Source organism: Bidens hawaiensis, unplaced genomic scaffold (genome assembly GCF_021521415.1).
Source record: "Bidens hawaiensis isolate Kalapana, Puna unplaced genomic scaffold, B.hawaiensis_p1.1 tig00049104_1, whole genome shotgun sequence".
Lineage (NCBI taxonomy): Eukaryota > Viridiplantae > Streptophyta > Magnoliopsida > Asterales > Asteraceae > Bidens > Bidens hawaiensis.
Window position 1 is genome coordinate 24,070 of NW_027498786.1, and position 19,319 is coordinate 43,388.

General features: G+C 34.5%; 1 non-coding gene and 1 pseudogene across 1 annotated transcript; one reads left to right on the plus strand and one right to left on the minus strand.

The window, feature by feature from the left end:
* Positions 1–464: 464 nt before the first annotated feature.
* LOC143597822 (small nucleolar RNA snoR113) lies at positions 465–568 on the minus strand. The gene has a single exon (XR_013147000.1). It is a non-coding gene; the product is annotated as a small nucleolar RNA snoR113 (small nucleolar RNA).
* A 1,815-nt stretch (positions 569–2,383) lies between these two features.
* Positions 2,384–13,783, plus strand: LOC143597820 (wall-associated receptor kinase-like 2 pseudogene; annotated as a pseudogene).
* Positions 13,784–19,319: the final 5,536 nt, after the last annotated feature.

Sequence of the window (19,319 nt, forward strand, 5' to 3'; positions counted from 1 at the left end):
TCATCAAGCCTGCAAGTGTAAACAACAACAAGATTTATGTCTTAAAATCAACAAAGAACTACAAAGACTCCAAAGATATATATAACACGCACTTTGTGTGAATATACACTGGCGGAACACCTGTTCCATCCCATACAAAAAGCATCAACTCACCATCTTTGACTTCACATACATGAAGAACCTACAAATGACAAGGATTCTCAATAAAAAATATCAAGTAAAGTAGTGCACATGAGAAATTAATAGTGTCTTGAACATATTTTAATGAATACAAATGAACATGTATAAAACATTAAGTAGATAATTCATCCAAAAGCAAACATAAATAAACGAACTTTCACGAACATAAATGAACGAACTACACATGTGTCCATGTTCATTCGCTTATTAAATAAATGAACATAAACACACTTATCGCCAAACAGTTCACGAATAGTTCTTTCGATTCGTCTACAAACCTACCAGTAGCTCAGAAACAACCTTACATAAGTTATCATCAATCTACTACCAACCAATAACTATAACTACAGTGGCAGCTGTAAGTCCGGCGTTTATTTCATCATTGCAAGTTAAAACTTAACTTTCAGCACCAATCAACATAATATATATGCTAAAATGATGGAAAAAATAATAATTTTTAGAATGTGTATACGAACCGGTGCCTCTGCTCTGCTTGGGTATAAGTGATAACACCGATGAGATTAACCTTTTGATTGATTGAAGCCATGGCATCGACAATACGAAGAAGCTTGTAGTCGTCACTCTTCCGATTCGACATTACACTCTCTCTACAGTCGAAACCCTAGTTTTATTTTGGGAATGGAGGGAATGCTGCCAGGAGGAGTATATAAAGAGTTCAAAAACGACTACATTTTTTTAAGTTAAAATATACATAGAGATAAAAATGAGAAGTATAAGAAATATTTATGACTACACAAAAAATTCTTTTAAAATAAATTCAAAAAAATAAATAAATAAATCATCACTCAAAATATAAATAAAAAACGAATAAATTTTAAAAACTAAAATGTTTCCGCCAACATTCCCGATAAAAAAAATAAAAAAGAATGACGAAAAAATATAAAAAAAATTGATGAAAATACACAATGACGAAAATAAACAAAAAACACAACATATCGCAAAATATAACACAATACCGAACAAAATACAACATAATGTTGAGTAATATAACACAATAAAAACAAAAAATGACACAATTTCAAGGGAAAAGACACAATCAATGAAGAAACAAACCCAAATCGATCACAATGATAAATAAAAGACACAACGACTTTTTTCACTCATCATTGTGTTTTTTTAAACGAGAAAGACGGTGTAAACATTTTCGTGTTTTTCCTTTTTTCGTTTTTTTATAAAAATTTGAGTTATGTTTTTTTTATTATTTTTTTTCAATTTTTTTAGGTTTCTTGTATGGCTAGAAATCCTTCTCATTCTACTCATTTTTGTTCCCCTTAGTAGAATAACTTGACCTTACATTAACTATTCTTGCATTTGTTACATAGAAAATAGGAAGGGAAACAAATTTCAATTAATTATGTAAGGATACGTGTGGTGGAAAGGCTACAAGATAGAAAATTGGACGATTTGCGTCATGTGGCACCCAATCATTAAATAGTAGGTTTTTGATTTTGAGGTGTAAAGATGTTTTAGCACTATATATATATATATATATATATAGGTATTGGATCATTTCAGAAGTTTTTTTACAGCGAGAAGTGAATGTGTAACTCCACTAATATATATATATATACATATATATATATCACACTCACAAACATATATAATATTAATATATATACAAACACAAGCAGACGATAATCAGTCCCCCACCCCTTATCGCCCCACAAATGGCCGGGGGCGGTGTTTGTGCCCCAACTCGCCCAAATTCGCTCATTTTCGTCACCCATTACACCAAGCATAATACAATGATTTAAAAGATGAAAACTTATACTAAATAACAAATAACTATATGTTGTTCTCTTTTTAATTCGTAGAGACCATTGTATTTATTTAATGTGTTTTTTTCAATTTATAATGACAATGTTTTTTTTTAGTTTTGCATCGTATTTTTATATTGTGATGAACCTTACGTGATCCAAACCGTCGAACCTGTCAGAAATTTTAGATGTCCGACTCCATGATTGAGATCGAAATCGAAACATCGAATAATTGTGAGCCCGCTTGAAAATAATCCCAAAACCATCACTATTTCTTGATATAGCGCTCCATATTTTGTAATTATATATATCGAATAGTGCTTTCAACAGTATAATAATATATGTTGGGTCACTACAATGTGGGATCTCCAACTAGTTATTGAACAAGAATAATCAGCAAAAAGTGTAGACATTGTCAAATGTCGGTATTAACAACTTTTCTTCATCTAATGATATAATTAAGTAGTTCTAGAACCAAACAGTCCCCGGTAGGTTTTGAATTTTCCATGGCGTAGACTTGTGGCCATTGGTTTATTAATTTCTCGGTAGGTTCCTCCATTAATCTTAATCACACTCATCGTTATAATTATAAACATAAACACCCCTTACACTTCCTACAATACCATCATTCTTCTTTACAAAATATGAAGTTATATCAAGCTTTCCATCTTCTCATTTTCATTTCGTTAACGGCAACATCAATTGCAATTCCAAACTACGCCAAGATAAGGTGCAATGATATGTGTGGGAATATGAGGATTCCATACCCTTTTGGAATCGGTGCAAACTGTTCTGTCAACCAATGGTACACCGTTGATTGCAACTCCTCAACACCATATCTACCTTCACTCAACCACCTGGAAGTCTTGGGTGTAAACTTGGAAGATCAAACTGTCACCGTTAATATGCCAAATAATATCTATGATTGCCAGAACCCAGCTCAGAATAGTAGTCAGACCAGGAGCATCGATCTTGGTAACACCCCGTTCTTGTTTTCCAGATTACAAAATAAATTTATTTTTAACGGGTGTGGTAATGGTGTTATGACTGATAATTATGGGAGTGTGGTTACTGGGTGTTCGACTACTTGTCTGAATGACAGTACTGTTAGAGAAAGAAACAAGTGTTACGGATTTAGTTGTTGTCAAGCAACAATCCCTCATCATCTAAAGTCCTACAACATGAATGTCACGGGTTCGGGTGAAGGTGGAGTTTGTAGGTCTGCCTTCTTGGTGGATGAAGATTCATACGCGAAAGGAAGCTTTTCTGTTGCTGCTAACAACGCTTTTGTTCCTGTTTCCCTCATGTGGACCCTTACATACAGTGACATATCACGCTGCTGTGATGATATGCCTCGGAATCTGGAACTGAAGATGTATAACGGTACCTCTGTGGAGTCAAAGAAGTGTTCACTTTATTCGCAAGACGAAGGAAACCCTTATCTAATTTATGGATGCCAAAGTACGTATCTGTATTATTAAGTATTTGTATATTAAGTTAAGGAAAATCTCTAAAATGTCCGTTTGACTTTATTTACAACGCCTCAAAACATATTCCTTTAACGTCCGTTACTAACTTGGCGGACTCAAACATCTTTTACATGTCAAGTTTGTCAACAGACCATGTTTAAACACTTCATTTTACTTTTTTTTTACTATTTTGAATAAAACGGTCGTGAGTCCTCACCAAATTCAATATGTAATAACAAGTTTTGGTGGGATTTTTAAAAACGAATCGTTTCAACCAGATTTTGACAACTCGGCGCCATGTAATTGGTCCAGATTTGCGTACACATGACGCATTGTTAGGCTGAGGGGTGTGGGGGGCGCGAGAGGGGGCGCGAGTGGGGGCTCCAGCCAATAATATTGTGACGTGTGGCAGAGAGAGAAACTTGATAAGATGGGTGTTGGTAGTGGTGCTCGCGCCCCGGGACATGGTGTGGAGGGGCGCGAGCGGTTTTTTTTTTATTTTTTTATAAATGTATTAAAAAAACGTATTATTAAAAAAACTTAAAAATTATTTAAAAAAACACACATTTTTTTGAAAATTCATAATAAAAAAAAAACATACTAAAAATTAAACAAATGGGTAATATATAGGAAGTGTTGTATAAAGAAATGGGTAAGTTTGGTTTTTTTTTTTAAGTTGTGTGTATAAAATGGGTAATATATAGGAGTAAAAAAAATTTTTTTTTTTATTAAATAAAGAGCCAACGGCTCATTTTACCACTCCAACGTCTCTTTCACAATTCCCCAAGTCCCTTTACGCGCAACAGCTCCCGCGAGACCCCTTGCGCCTGCCTCTTTTTCCGCGCTCGCGCCCCTCTCGCGCCCCTCTCGCGCCTCGGAGGTGTGGTGCTCGCGCCCCGGGGCGCGAGCGGCTGGCCTCTTGCGCCCTTTCTCGCGCTCCACACCCCTCAGCCTTACAGGATTAGGAAGGCCTTCGTCTGACAGAAATAAATGTTGGGTCAGGCATGTTAATTTGTAATGGACAGTTAGATTCACATTCTTCTCCAAACCTGGAATTACATTAAGAATCGTTACATTTTCTCTCATTATTTAATTAAATAGAAAATAATTTATTCTTTTTTCATTACCTTCTTTCTCTCATTTAATCACAAGTCACGACCACTTTCAAAAAATATTAAAAAGTTTATAAGGTGCTAAATAAACTTTTCAAATATACCGAAAACTCACTACATTTCTCCACTCATAACACCATATAACACTTTCTAAATTATAAAAAAAATCTCATTCAAAGAAAATAATGGATAGGATGTAAATGCTCTTAAAGAGTGATAAATTATGGACATTCTCTTGACAACAGCAAGTCAAATGAATATTATAGGGATTTTCTATTTTATATATTAATCTATTTATTTTGTACGCTTTTTTATCTTGACATAAACTTTCGTGTGACTGTTTAGCAAGGGAAGAATGTGCAAGGTGCCGTGGCAATAACACCTACTGTGACTATGATACAATATATAGTGACGATGGCTCAATAAGATTAACCAATTTCACTTGTGGACCTTCCTCTTATTCACTTGATTTTGGAAGCAAATCATCCACGGGTGTTATTCTAGGTAATATATTCTTACCAAGCTTTTCAAATTCAAGTGTGTTTCATACTGGCAAGCTGGAGCCGGAGCAGGTGACTAGATAGGTTGTCAATTTGTCATATAGGCATATAACTATTAAGACTGAACCACAACCCATATGTTTTCGCAACTACCCGACTTTTTTTCTCCGAACTGTGAACTTCTATAAACAGGGCGGAAGCCATGGCTCCCTCCACAACAGCCAAGAAAATCTAGGAGAAATAAGCGCATCAAAATTTACACCAATCCAACCAACTAATCAATTTGCATCTAGATCTATGTTTAAACCAAAGGTAACTTAAAACCTAATGTTGCAAATAATATCTTCAATCTTCGTCTCCTTCCCTTCAAAAATCATAGCGTTCCGAGCCTTACAAATTCACCAACAAGCAATGATAGTAATACCTTGGAAAACTTCTTTTTCTTTGTTCTTAAGCCCCACATGGTTATAACTTTCAAGCTTGTCTCTAATCGAAAAATCAAACAAGGACGTGGTCCTGCACCAAGAAATCAAAGTGTCCCAAACCTTCGAGGTTACCGGGCAACTGATGAAAATATGATAAGAAGATTCATCTGCTGCGTTGCAGAACATACTGAAGTGCTAAAAGTAGTCAAATAATTATTAACTAAATTACGCTAAACTAGACACTAAGTAATACTACTCCTTAAGTTCGACTAAACTAATGACTGGCAAGTGAACCGATCGACTCTAGTATAGCTAAGTAAGCCCAGATATTGAACCCACGAGACTCTTTTAATTACGTATATTAACTAATTAGGCTCGACTAACTGATACGACTATTTAAATATTATTATTAAAGGGGGTTTAAAATTAATTAATATTAAGCTACTAAAAATAACTAATTAAGTAAAGACAAGAATTAAAACACAAGACAATTTAATTCAATTGATTCAGACGGTAATGAAAAATCACCTAGGCTGGATTCCTCAAAGTTTCAGTTATCAAATAGTTGGAAAATAATAGTTATAGAACTGAGATCGTAAAATAGACACTTAAAAGATAACTCGAGCAGGACCCCTGACTCTTCTCAAGAAGAAACCTATGGGTTTCTAATAAGTTTTAAGACACACCAGTTTATAAATTAAACTCTCTTACAATTATCTAATTAATTAATGAAAGAGTACCTTTGTAGTGAAATCATACCTTACAACGCGGAATCAAAGGTAATTGACAAACTTAATTGACTCGCTAGACAATATTAATTAATCAAACCTAGATGAACTCCTTGCGGAGAACTAAATCTCGCAATATTAATCAACAAAGATCTAACAATAACTTATCACCTTACAACTTTCTAGGTTAGCAACACACTTTTATTCGTTTGACTAATAATATTATTCCGGTGATCGTATTCGAATTCAATCATAAACTAGTCAAAAACACATAGTAGATGACCTAACAAAATCCTATCATATGAAAAAATCACCAAGGATTATGTGGAATAATAAAACTAGAACAAACAAAACCAAGTGCACATACACATCAATCAAATAAAATCAAATAGTTTACTGAATCATAAAACTATAACGAAAAGAAACAATCCAACTAAAATCAAAACATCAACGATGGTTCATCATAAGCCTAGGCAGTCTATAAAGTTTAGCCTAGCATCTTCAAATCAAACAAAATAATAGTAATAGAAAACATGGTGAAAATAATGAAAACAAAAGATCAAATGTGATAAAACCCGTAATCCTCAATCTTGAATGTATAGATCTTCACCGAATGCTTCCTTGCCTTCAAAACCGCCAAGAATCTCGAATAATAGCTTCAATCATCTCCAAATTAGTCTGGTGGTTGTAGGGTATTTTTCAGGTTAAGGTTAAGGGTCTATTTATAGTGAATTGGGCCTTAAACTGACCAAAAATCGAAAACATTCTGGAATTTGTAGGTCTAGGCGCCGCGCGACTAGGTTTGAACCCCCTGGCTGCGCGGCGCGGCATTGTCTAGTGGGAGGGCCGGTTTAACCGGCTGGTCCGACCGGTTCTCCTTCCGGTTCCTTTTCTAATGTGCTCCGGCTTCTCGTTTAGGCTTGTTTTGATTCGTTTTTTGCCCTTCTCAACTACGATCATCTTCCGAAACCTACAAAGCACAATTATGTTAGTAATATACATTTCTTAACTAAAAGCGAACAAAAACTAATAAAATATTATATAAAATATACAAGGGAAATATATATAAATATATATATATATATATATATATATATATATATATTTATCACTATATCACACGCAAGGGATTAGGAATATCAATATTTCTCCTTCTAAGGGCCATCTTGGTGGGGAATTTGTCCATCTTTGATCTCTAAGCGTGAATATTGCATTTAGAGGGCACCCATTTACTCCATCTCATGACATTATTAAGACTATAATCCCTGCAAGAAAGAATTGTTTGTCCTGAGGGATCTACCAACCAAGACCAAGAGTCGGGGTAGGCATTCCTTTTGACGACCGAGATACAATTGATGCATTCTTCCCACTCGGCCAGCTAATTGTGAGAGGTCGGGTTCCTTATCCAATCCCGTTTCCAAAAAAGTTGGCTCCCACTTCAATAGAATCTATCACTTACTTTGCAACTTTTGTTCTTCATTTGATAGAGTCTAGGAAGAACCAACTTGAGAGAGGGTCTCCCAGACCAAGGGTCAGTCCAAAAGAAAAGGTCATTATTGTTGCCCAAGTTTGAATTCTGTATTTTTTTAAAACACCTATTTTCCAACAACACTATATCCATTTTCAAACGTCATTTATATGTCAACATAGGAGCGCATTATATGCATTTGAATTTCAAATGCATGATAACCGCCTTATCTGACCCTAACCCTGAAAACACATTCTTGATCATATCTAACATCTCCTGGTTCATCATACTCTCTCAATATTCATGCTCTATTTCTTGCTTGTCATATCCCGAACAAAGGCGGCAGAACATGCCGGGATGCGACGGATTGCCCATAAGCGCATGACATTATTTAAGGCGACAATATTTAACAAACTCATTTCATTTCACAACATCAAATGTCACATCACATACTTGTTCATAAAATAAACATAACAAAATATAGCAAATCAATTATTGTTCGTGTTTGCTAATATCCTAAAGGTCTTGATGACGTTTCTCTGCACTCCATAATCAACCTAAATGCAAACCTGTAACATTTCATAAAATAAAGTTTATCAACACAAAGGTTGGTGAGCAATTCATAGTTTTGAGCATATAAGTATATAATAAGAAAAGCCACAATATTTTATCCGAAACAATAAATAATAGCAGTAATTTGGATAAAAAGTGAGGTCACTAATAAGAATACATTAGTGACACCTTTCTGTAAGGGGATGCCAAATAGTCTATGATTTATAGTTATCGCTAATAAGAATACATTAACGACACCTTGCTATAAGGGGATGCCAAATTGTCTAGGATTTAGATCAACCAACCAAAAGCGGTAAACACGTAAACACATGAGCATGTAAGCATAGAACACCAAATCGAGCATTTATTTAAGTAAAGTATACAATAACGTTTGTGGTTTAAGACTCAAGTATAAAGCATTTAATTTGAATAAGTATGAAATGTCACCCCAAAACAAAAGATGGAAAACGGGGCATGAAAGTACTCACATTCAAGTAATAAACTTGAAAGGTGGATGATTTGGAGTTTAACCGGAATGACGGGTTAACGAACGAAGCCTAAATAAAAGAAAGTCTTGAATTAGGTAGGTTGCCTTGAAAGTCTTTTAATAAAATACATGTTGAGAAAAGTAAACAATTAAAGTTTAAGGTTTAAAATGTAACTATTTAAGAACTTATAATAATAACCCTTTAAAATATAAGTTTGCTCGAAACCGGGTTAACGTATCTAACATTAATATTTACTCAACCTATGTTAAGTAATAAGGTGGGTAAAATGCAAGAATACAAGTCCCTTTAGAATAAAGATACTAAAACGGGTTTTAACGAGTGTTCAGGTTGTTGGTTCGGGTCTTAATAATTGGTCAAACCCAAAGTCAACTTTCTAAAATAATGAATGTTATGAGATAACTCAATAAAACTTAAAAAGACATAACCAAGTAGGTAGTTCTATTGTTTTAGAACTCACAACGCACGTTAAGCGAGTGTTCGGTTTTGTCGGTCTAAACTTTGTTATGAGATCAAGTTGGATCCAACATTTTCAAGTACTTAAGAAAATAATTAAAATCAGTTTATAAAGTATTTTTAAAGAAATATACAAGCCTTGATAGCTAAAACCACACTTGTGTGTCTTAAGAGAGTGAAAATCGGTTTAGTTCGGTTTCCATCTCACAATAAGTTCATAGATTGTTTCCACATGCCCAAATTTCAAAGAACTTGTATAATAATTTATAAATGGTGAAACTTAAGTTTTACAACCAAAAAGTTAACAATAAAGTCTTTAAACAAAAGTTCGGTTTTCGGTTCGGATCTTGGTTCAGGTTAAGACCGAGGTAAGATTTCACAAAACCATAACCATAGAACTCATAAAAATGATTTTAGAAACTTAAATCTAACAATAAGCATGTTTAAAAAATTATTTAACAAAAACTAGTAAACAAAGTTCGGTTTTGCGATTTAGAGTTATTTACGGTTAAACCGAGGCTAGACTCTTAGAAACCATAATCGTGGAACTTGTAAATATGACAAACAAACTAAAATGAGCAGAAGTTAAGTATGGTTAATATGTATAAACAAGTTTTATATATACATATATATATATATATATATATATATATGGGAGGGTTATTCTAAAAAGAAGTAGTTTTCTAGGAAGACTAGGAATAAATCATAGCCATTGTATCATGTTAATCAATGGTTGAGATTTAAAATTACTAAAAACCGACATAGTTTCCAAGAATTATTTTTTCACCATAGGTTTTTAATGCCAAATGTCAAAATTATATTGGTTCTTACCGTTCTTAGAAAAGTCGTTATTTTTATTTTAACCTTTCTATATATATATGTATATATATATATATATATATATATATATATATATATATATATATATCAAGGACTCAAAAGTCCTCCATGTAGCCTTGCCTTACAAGGTTTGAAACCTCACCGACCGAGACCGGAGAAGTAACTACCAAAGGTAACAAGGGGTGTATATTATATATATGTTGTATAACCATATTCAAGTATTAATAAGACTATATAAGCTAATTAGAATGAAAGATTTAACTCAGTTTGACTTTTGAAAGTCAAACCTTCAAGAACACTAAAATAACAACCTTGGATCTTTGAAGTTTGAGAGAGAATTTGGAGATGTAGCAGGGGAAGATGAAGGGAAATGGTGGTGTATATATAGGGTAATGTTGGTGGTCAAATATGGGTGTGAGTTACAAGAGTTTTAATGCAAAATGAATCAAAACAAAACAAAACACAAAACAACAAAATTCGGAGCTGCGGCAGCTGAGGCCATCGCGCCACGCGATGCCAGGCACCCTCCCCAAACGCGTAGCGCGATGGGGTGCAGGCTGGTGAAACTCAATTTTCAAAAGTGGCAGTTTTGGTCCCCGAAGTTCGTTTTAAGTGATTTTTACGCGTTTTAAGGACATAAAATGATGTTTTCAAGATTCAACAAGTGTAAAACAATATTGTAACATAAAATCCATCATTTTGATTATATCATAAGCTTCGGTTTACAAAACGGGTCGGTTTACGTAATAAAAGATTACAAAACGAATACAAATCGAGACCCGAATTTGACAAGTGTCACATTGCTCAATCACTCTGAGTTGTTTTATCCAATCAAAGCATTTGGGAACCACAAATAGTTTTGGTCTGAATGTGCCAACCACGACTCTCATATTTCCGAAGATATACGATTTGCATAAATCTCCCAACACAATCCTGGATTCAAATTGTGACATTTGCCCTTTAAACACATATGATTTCCTCTTTTAGACCCGTAAATTTTCCATTTGCTTGGTAAGTTTGTCGACGGGTTGGGCTACATTCGTTCTTTTTCCCCTTTGCTATTGACTTCTTTTGGCCAATTGGGCAAGGCAATTCTTCAAATTCGTCATCGAGATTGATCTTGATGTCCTCAATAAAGTTCAAAGCATTATCAGTGTTGATGTCGATACCAGTTGTATGCACCTCGAAAGTTGTTGTGTTATAGTCGCCAAATGGTTATGTCTTGTCATCCTTGTTGATCGGTTCAAACTCAAACTATTTTGGATAGTATTTTTACAATATTTCACATACCCTCGTACTTAAAAACTGCTTTGACTTCTTCCATGTACTTTGTTTTACTAAGGATTGTGACTTGCAATGATTGCGGTTAAAAAACTCAGTAAACTTATGAACTGGAGTTGATATCACGTTTCAGTGTGACTTTAAACTTTCGATGGATCGATGTGAAGAACCAATTTCATTGCAGAAATATTTATAGACACGAGCCCAATAATCATTGTTTTCTTTTTGTTATTGCCGCCTTTTGAGTCGTTTGAGATGTGAATAAATGCACGAGCCACAATTTCTTCTAGGACTACAATCCGTCTATTTATTTATTACTTTAGGCTTAGAAGATTACTTGACCGTGTGTTTCCTTTCATCTTTCTAGTCATTGGAGCAACAAGGGATGGGACGACGTCCCTGACAATTAAATGTCCACATAAACTAGCGAGATAAAATCCAAACGTCGTTACGGTAGGCGTAAAGTTTTTCGGTTTCAATGTATTCGTTAATGCAAACGAAAGAGAAAACCTAAAAATATAGTTGTAGTATAACAAAAGTGTATCATAACATATTCATTTCATTGTTTTTTGTTTTCTTATGTAACATCCAAACTCGAACGCTGTGGTGGGCACCAAACTAAATCAAACTCAAAATATGAAATGTTTGTGTTAATTGGTTAGTTAAATTTGTAAGTTAATCATAAGAAGAATAAAAAATAAAGAATAAAATAAATAAAATCTAATGATTAAAAAAAATAAAAAGAAAAAAAAAAGGGAGTAAATTGTTTTTTTAACCCGTGACATTTAAGTTCTAACTTCGTCCATTATATTAATTTAGTCTATACTAGGTCAAAACCGTAATCAAATTTAAATGTCAAGGGTTTATTCATCCAAAAGTTTCATCTTGAGCTGAAAAGGCTATGGGGGCATTGGGGCGTAAACGACCTGGGTAAAAAAAACAATTTACTCTAAATTAAAAGAGACAAAGATAAAACAGTAGATCATAAAAATTTTAACTCTGGTTTATATGGTAAAGTGATGGGCGGGCTATAACTAGGGATGAGCATTCGGTAACATTATCGATTGGTACCGGTATCGTCCCGGTACCGAATTGGAACCAAGTTTTTAGTTTTTGGTATCGGTACCTGTACGGTACCGGTATTTCCCGAATTTGTCACTGAAACCGAGACCGTACCGGTACCGAACCGAACATTTCGGTACCGATACCAAATATTTCGAATTTTCGGGATCGGGGCCGGTACCGGTACCATCCCGAGCTCATCCCAGTTATAACATTAATGCTTTCATATTGTAAGTTATGTATGAACTTATGAAATAAATACTTTTTTTTAGGTGTTAGCATAAGTGTCGGTGTACTTTTACTTGCCGCAACCAGCTATGCATTGTACAAATGGATCAAGAAAACTACAGATCAGAGACAAAGAAAGAGGTTCTTTAAACGAAATGGCGGTTTACTTTTAAAACAACAAGAAGAAGCTGACTCGTCTTTAGTAGGTAAAACTATACTTTTCACGTCACGGGAGCTGGAGAAGGCCACAGACAACTTTAATGAGAATAGAATTTTGGGTCGAGGTGGCCAGGGTACAGTTTATAAAGGGATGTTAGTTGACGGAAGAATTGTAGCAATCAAGAAATCAAAAGTCGTTGATGAAAGCCGGTTAGAACAGTTTATCAATGAGGTGGTTATTCTTTCTCAAGTAAGTCATAGGAATGTGGTCAAGCTACTAGGATGTTGCTTAGAGACTGATGTCCCTCTGCTCGTTTCTGAATTCATTCCAAATGGTACCTTGTATGATCATCTTCATGGTCAAACCAGCGAGTTCCCAATTTCCTTAAACATGAGATTACAAATAGCTACAGAGGTTGCAGGAGCACTTGCTTACTTGCATTCAGCAACTTCCATTCCAATATACCATAGAGACATTAAAACGACTAATATACTTTTAGATGACAAATATAGAGCCAAAGTTTCTGATTTTGGAACATCAAGGTTTGTCTCAATAGAGCAAACTCATTTGACCACTTTAGTCAAAGGCACATTTGGCTACCTTGATCCTGAGTATTTCCAATCTAGTCAGTTCACGGAAAAGAGTGATGTTTATAGTTTTGGGGTTGTTTTAGTTGAACTGTTAACAAGAGAAAAACCAATTTCCATAACTAGTTTTGGTGAACATAGAAGTTTGGCTACACACTTTATGTTGGCTATGGAAGAAGATCGAGTTTTGTCTATTTTTGATGCAGTGGTGATTAAAGAGGGTACTAGGGATGAGATCCTGTCATTAGCTAATCTTGCAATGCGATGCTTGAATTTGAATGGTAAGTATAGGCCAACGATGAAAGAAGTAGCTATAGAGTTGGAAACCATACGAACCACTCACATTCCCTCTACAGTTCAAACCAATATTGGGCCCGTTATGTATGGGGAGGAAGTGTTGGCACTAACATATGGGGAATCATCACTGAGTTTCAGTGATAGCATAAGTTAATGATACAAAAATATCAGTCTTTGCTCATTGTTTAATAAATTGTATACAAAGAAATATTATTGTTTAATAAATTGTTGTCATACAAACATATACATGGTTGGATATCAGAAATAGCAATATACTTACAGGTGCTAATTACATATATATTTTCATGTTCTCAAATAGTGTAGATACGTGTGAACTATTCGAATATTTGTTGACAGTTTGGTTCTCGCCATTCTTTTTCTATATTTGTAGGAAAACGAAACTGGTTGAATATTCCATGTTTTGCTTTATCACGACTCTAATATTGATTTTTTTTTTCATGAAAGTTGGGATTTTAATACACTTACTTTGACCTGATTGATATACGCACTACTACAAAAAAGACCTTTAATGACATGCGCACAATGACATGCGGTGATTTATGACGCGCAAATGTGAGTGTCATTAAAAATATGCCATATTTTTAAAAAATTAGACGACTTATGACACTTTTTTTTGTATGTCATTAAACTAGTGTCATAAAATTAAAAAGTAACTATGCATGTCATATATGCGTGTCATGTTTCAATCCAAATGAAAAATTAAACCCCCCGCCCAATATTTCCTTACTGCCTAAACAAATTAAATCAGACCCAGGCTAGGGTTCATCTCCCACTCTACACCTGTCCCACCCTAGAGTTTATCTCCTTTTGCCATTGATTTTCTCTACCAGTCCCACGCTACACAACGAACACCATCTATGATTCAGTTCACCACGCTCGTTCAATTTCAGTCGGTTAGGATTTAGTTTTCAGTTGGCTAGTGTTCCGTCGGCCAGGGTTTGCTTACTTGGAGTTAATTGAAGGATTATATTGAGGATTTCATCTATTGTGAGGTATATGCCTTTAATTTTATCTTGTTCTAATGTTAATTGGCTAGGGTTAATGTTAATGGACTGTTAATTTAATGTTTGCTTGTCAAAATCATAATTTTTTTTTTATTTTTCTGAATGTTGAAATCTGAATGCTGATCATTAGGACATCAAAGATCATTTAGGGCTGATTTTGCACACAGATTAGGGGTGGGGGTTATTGTTTGATAATCTTGTAATAGATGAATCACGTGTGGCACAGTTATTAATGTATTTTGTAAAGATATATAGCACCGAATGTGGAAATTAGGGTGCTCACGGTCCGGTTTTGACGTTTTTATGTCAAACCGTAACTAAACCGTTACGGTTTTTGATCAATGAACCCGAAACCGGACCATTATATATATAAAATGTGAATGTCGGTGCTTATATGAAGAATGATTATGGTAAGGTGTGCTTATATGTGGTTTTATTTTATTTTATTGAAATAAATCTATTGTTGTCATAGAATCAAACCTTTCTTAGTATCTGCATATAATGAGATAATCTTGTGGGTTAAAAGGGCTGCCACATTTGTTTTATATTTATAGCTTGACCTTTACTTCAAGTATTAAGTTACCTTATGTTATTTGCAGTTTGTATCTACGCACGGCTGTTTTGCTTGCATCTTTTGGTTATCGCGGTTTTCTTAAAAACTTGGAATCGGTACCAAAGATGCTTGGTTCGGTACCAACCTTTTGAGGGTTTGGGATTAGTTTGGTACCTGTATTTTCTAAATGTGTGCCTACGATAATGGTACCGAATCAAGCATCTTTGGTAGCGATTCCAAGTTGTTAAGAAAATCGCGATAGGGAACGTTGGGATCGGACCAGTCGGTTACGGTATGATACCAAGTTACCAACCTCATCCCTATGCTAACAAGACAACTACATCAGTATGTTTAGTTATTACAATTTAAGGATGGTCCATTTAATTGTTGAAGTAAAGATCAATGTTTACTAACAGTTGGATATGATTTGGTTTCATAGTTATCACAGGAATGTTGCTGCAAAAATTCATAACAAGAAAAAAATTTGATTAAGGTAGCACTAATTTCTTCAACAACTTTGACTTCGTTTGAGTTGATAAATATTTTGACTTTTGTTTAATAAACTTATTAGGACACGTCTGAAGATCAATATGTTCCAATCTTCTTGGAAATCTCATAAAAAACTTTGGATCAACAGGATCATAATTTGGTATGTGTCTGCAAACCAAAAAAATTTTTAGATCATTATTTTAGACTTTTAATATAATTTGATAGGTTAAGATGGATGATACTCTAATTACTTCTTAGGACTATTTAGTGGATATTGACTTTTACGATGGCATATATTAACTTGCAGTTGTCAAGTATGTCGAAGATCATGATGCTAATTATAGAAAGAGGTACACCGTTCTTTATATCTTTAACAGTCAAACATCTAACATTCGAGTTTTTAAGAATGATTTCACATTAAATATTGATTTTGTTAGTATTGTGAAAAACAATGCAGTTGGCAACTCGGGTCAACAAACTCCCCTATTAAGGGATTTTGGCTTTAATTTGCTGCTGCTGAACCAACAATAAACAAAACACTTTTGGCTTTAACTTGCTGCTGCTGATCCAACAGTAAGCAACACACAATTCGGTCAAAGGGTATTATGGGTTGCTGGCTCTTTTGGTCAATAGATAGTATAAGGCGCAAGAGGCTTAAAAACCCAAGTCATCATCAAGGGTATATCTGGAAGTATTTAAGACTTGTAAAATGGAGTATGGTGCAGATACAAATGGGTCGAGTTTTCTGCCATAATTAATATAAAGGTATCTCTTTATCTTTTTAATAAGATTATGAAAAATCTATCATTATTTGTATGTATTCATATGCTTTGTGCATTATGTATTAATCATTTTCTTGCATTAATGATATGTATAGTTTTCTTTTTTTTTAAATGGTGCAGTCACCTTCATGTTGCTGCAATGCTTTTTCTTAATGTTCAAGGTTAGCTATAATATTCCAAGGTTAGCTAATATCTTATATTTCTGAACTAAAAACACATACTTATTATCAAAGGTAGCACATTTTTTAATGTTTGACTTTGAAAAATATACATATTGGATTACGGGGTGAAACAAATAAATTTTTGTTTTGTTTTGTTAATAATCCTTTTTACTTGTATCAACTTTAAACATAATTTAAAAGTGTACAGTTAAAGGCCCATCAATGTATCGGACCTGTTTAATATATAGGTTAAAATGGTCGGGTTTGGGTACTATATTCTTGTTTATAAATCACTAGAAAGCTTAATTATATGTCTTAATTTTTTTATTGTTTTGTACCGTCCGACTCAGCCAAGAAGTACCAGGTGGCTATTATGTCTTATAATTCATGAAGGACTTCAAATACTCGTCAATAACAATGTAAGTGTAATAATATTTGCTCGATTATATTTATATTGGTTTGTTTTAACCTAATTCGTTTTGATCCGACCAAATTTTGTAACTTTTTCTTTGTTTATTTTTCGTTTTAGGTTGGGGAGAAAAGACGAATACATGGAGGTTGATTTCGATGCAGTTCATGAAGAATGGTCGATCTACGCAACATAGTTTATTTTCCAGTAGTGATATGTATGGTGTTGAATAGTAACCAACATTTTTGTTAACTTTGAGAATATTTGTAATATTTTGACTTGTAATGTCTAATTAAGAAAATGAAATGGACGGTTTTGTTGCTATATTTGTGTCATTAATGTAAATATTAGTAATTATGCATATATATATATTATTTTTTTGAAAAACAATATACGATGACATGCATAAATGCTAGTCATATACAAGTGTCACACACACATGTCATAAACGTGTGTCATTAGTGCGTGTCATTAAATATGACACGCAGATTGCCTGTCATTTTCAATTTATGACATGGGCTTCAATGACAAACATTTGTGTGTCATCTATACCCTTTAATGACACACAATGCGTGTCATTAAAGGCCTTTTTTCTAGTAGTGACATGGGCTTTTGGTGGTGTAATTTGCTATTTTGACCCATGTAGTTTAACTTCTATAATTAGGATCGTGTTTTTCATCGTCGACACTTTTCTTAAAATCCTAAACCTATGTTAGGATTAAACACACACACGAACCGAATACAAACGCGAAAGCAATAATGAACACGAGGATTTAACATGGTTCGGTCTAAACTGACCTACGCCACGGATGACAACTAATTATTTCTTTTATTGAGTGGCAATGATTACAAGTACATACAATAATATATAGAGAGAGATTAATCTAGGGTTTTCATCTTATTCAACAAGAAATCCAAGCCGGGCCAGGCTTCGGTCTGGCCACCATACACCCGTCTACCCTTTAGATTTCAAATAATAAACTGGGCCAACAAGGCCTACGAACCCAACAATCTCCCACTCGGAGGCCTTGAGTACTCTCGTCTGCACTCCTGATTGTACTTCTGTAATATGAACATTAAACATCTTCTAGTTGCCACCGCCTTCTAATCAACTAACCCGAAGGCCCGTTGAAGCTCCCTGGAGCTCCAACACATCATTCACGGCTAAAACTGCCCCTGACTCGTTCACTTTCTCTACCGGCTCCCACACTACCGGATCCTGAGATAACCTGAGAACAAACACTCTCCATATTCAGCAAGTAATTCACTGGAGAGACTTTTATAGCTGGAATACTGGTTTTCTTAATCCATTGTCGACTTGGAACTGTAACTAAAACATGACATGTGCTCCCACTGTCACGATGTCCTCTGACTGATTTAACCTTCCTAGCTCGTTCATCCTGAATCTTCAGTCTGGCTCTGGGTTTGTTACTTGCAAAACAGACCTTCTTCTGACCACTAGATTCTGTGAAACGGACTTTGTCTTTCACCAAAACTGGATTAACTCCTTTCGGTGACATATTGACCATATACAACGAAACCATTTTCTTGCCACGGGCAACCACGAGATTCCCTTTGACTACTTTCCACTGCCTATTCCCGAACTTAACATCGTGCCCCTGGTCATCCAACTGAAATCAAATGTTTATTTAAACTTGGAATAACCCTCACGTCTTTCAAAGTCCAAGAAGTACCTGCTGAAGTTATCAAATCAACATCTCCCATGCCCGTAACCTCTAGAATATCATCGTTCGCAAGTCGAACCTTGCAACTAGAACACTATGTCTAATGTCTTATCTTATAGTCATGGCTTTGATACCAATCTGTAACACCCCTACTTAGTTTAAACGCCTGAGTGTAATGTACAGATTGTTGAAAACATATGTAACAATATTAAGTGACAATATTATCATTATTTAATTTAAGCATCAAATACACAAATTCAAAGATAAAGAAAAACAAGAAAAACAAGAACAATTAAACAGCATGTCCATTTATTTATATAACCTAAGTTCTAGTGTCTTCTCCAAGTCTCATCCTCTGTTGAATTGTACATGTAGCATATATATAAAATAAAGTCATGAACGAATAGTTAGTGAGTTCACACAAGTTTAGATATAAATACGTAAAAACATACAATTCAATGAAACTTGTGAAATAATAGCGCAAATTAGGGTTCTTTACACTCGAATCAAGGCTCTGAGTGTAAAGAATAAATGAAGGTATTTTCTTGTTAGTATGAACCAACATACTCAGATCGGGGTCCTTTTC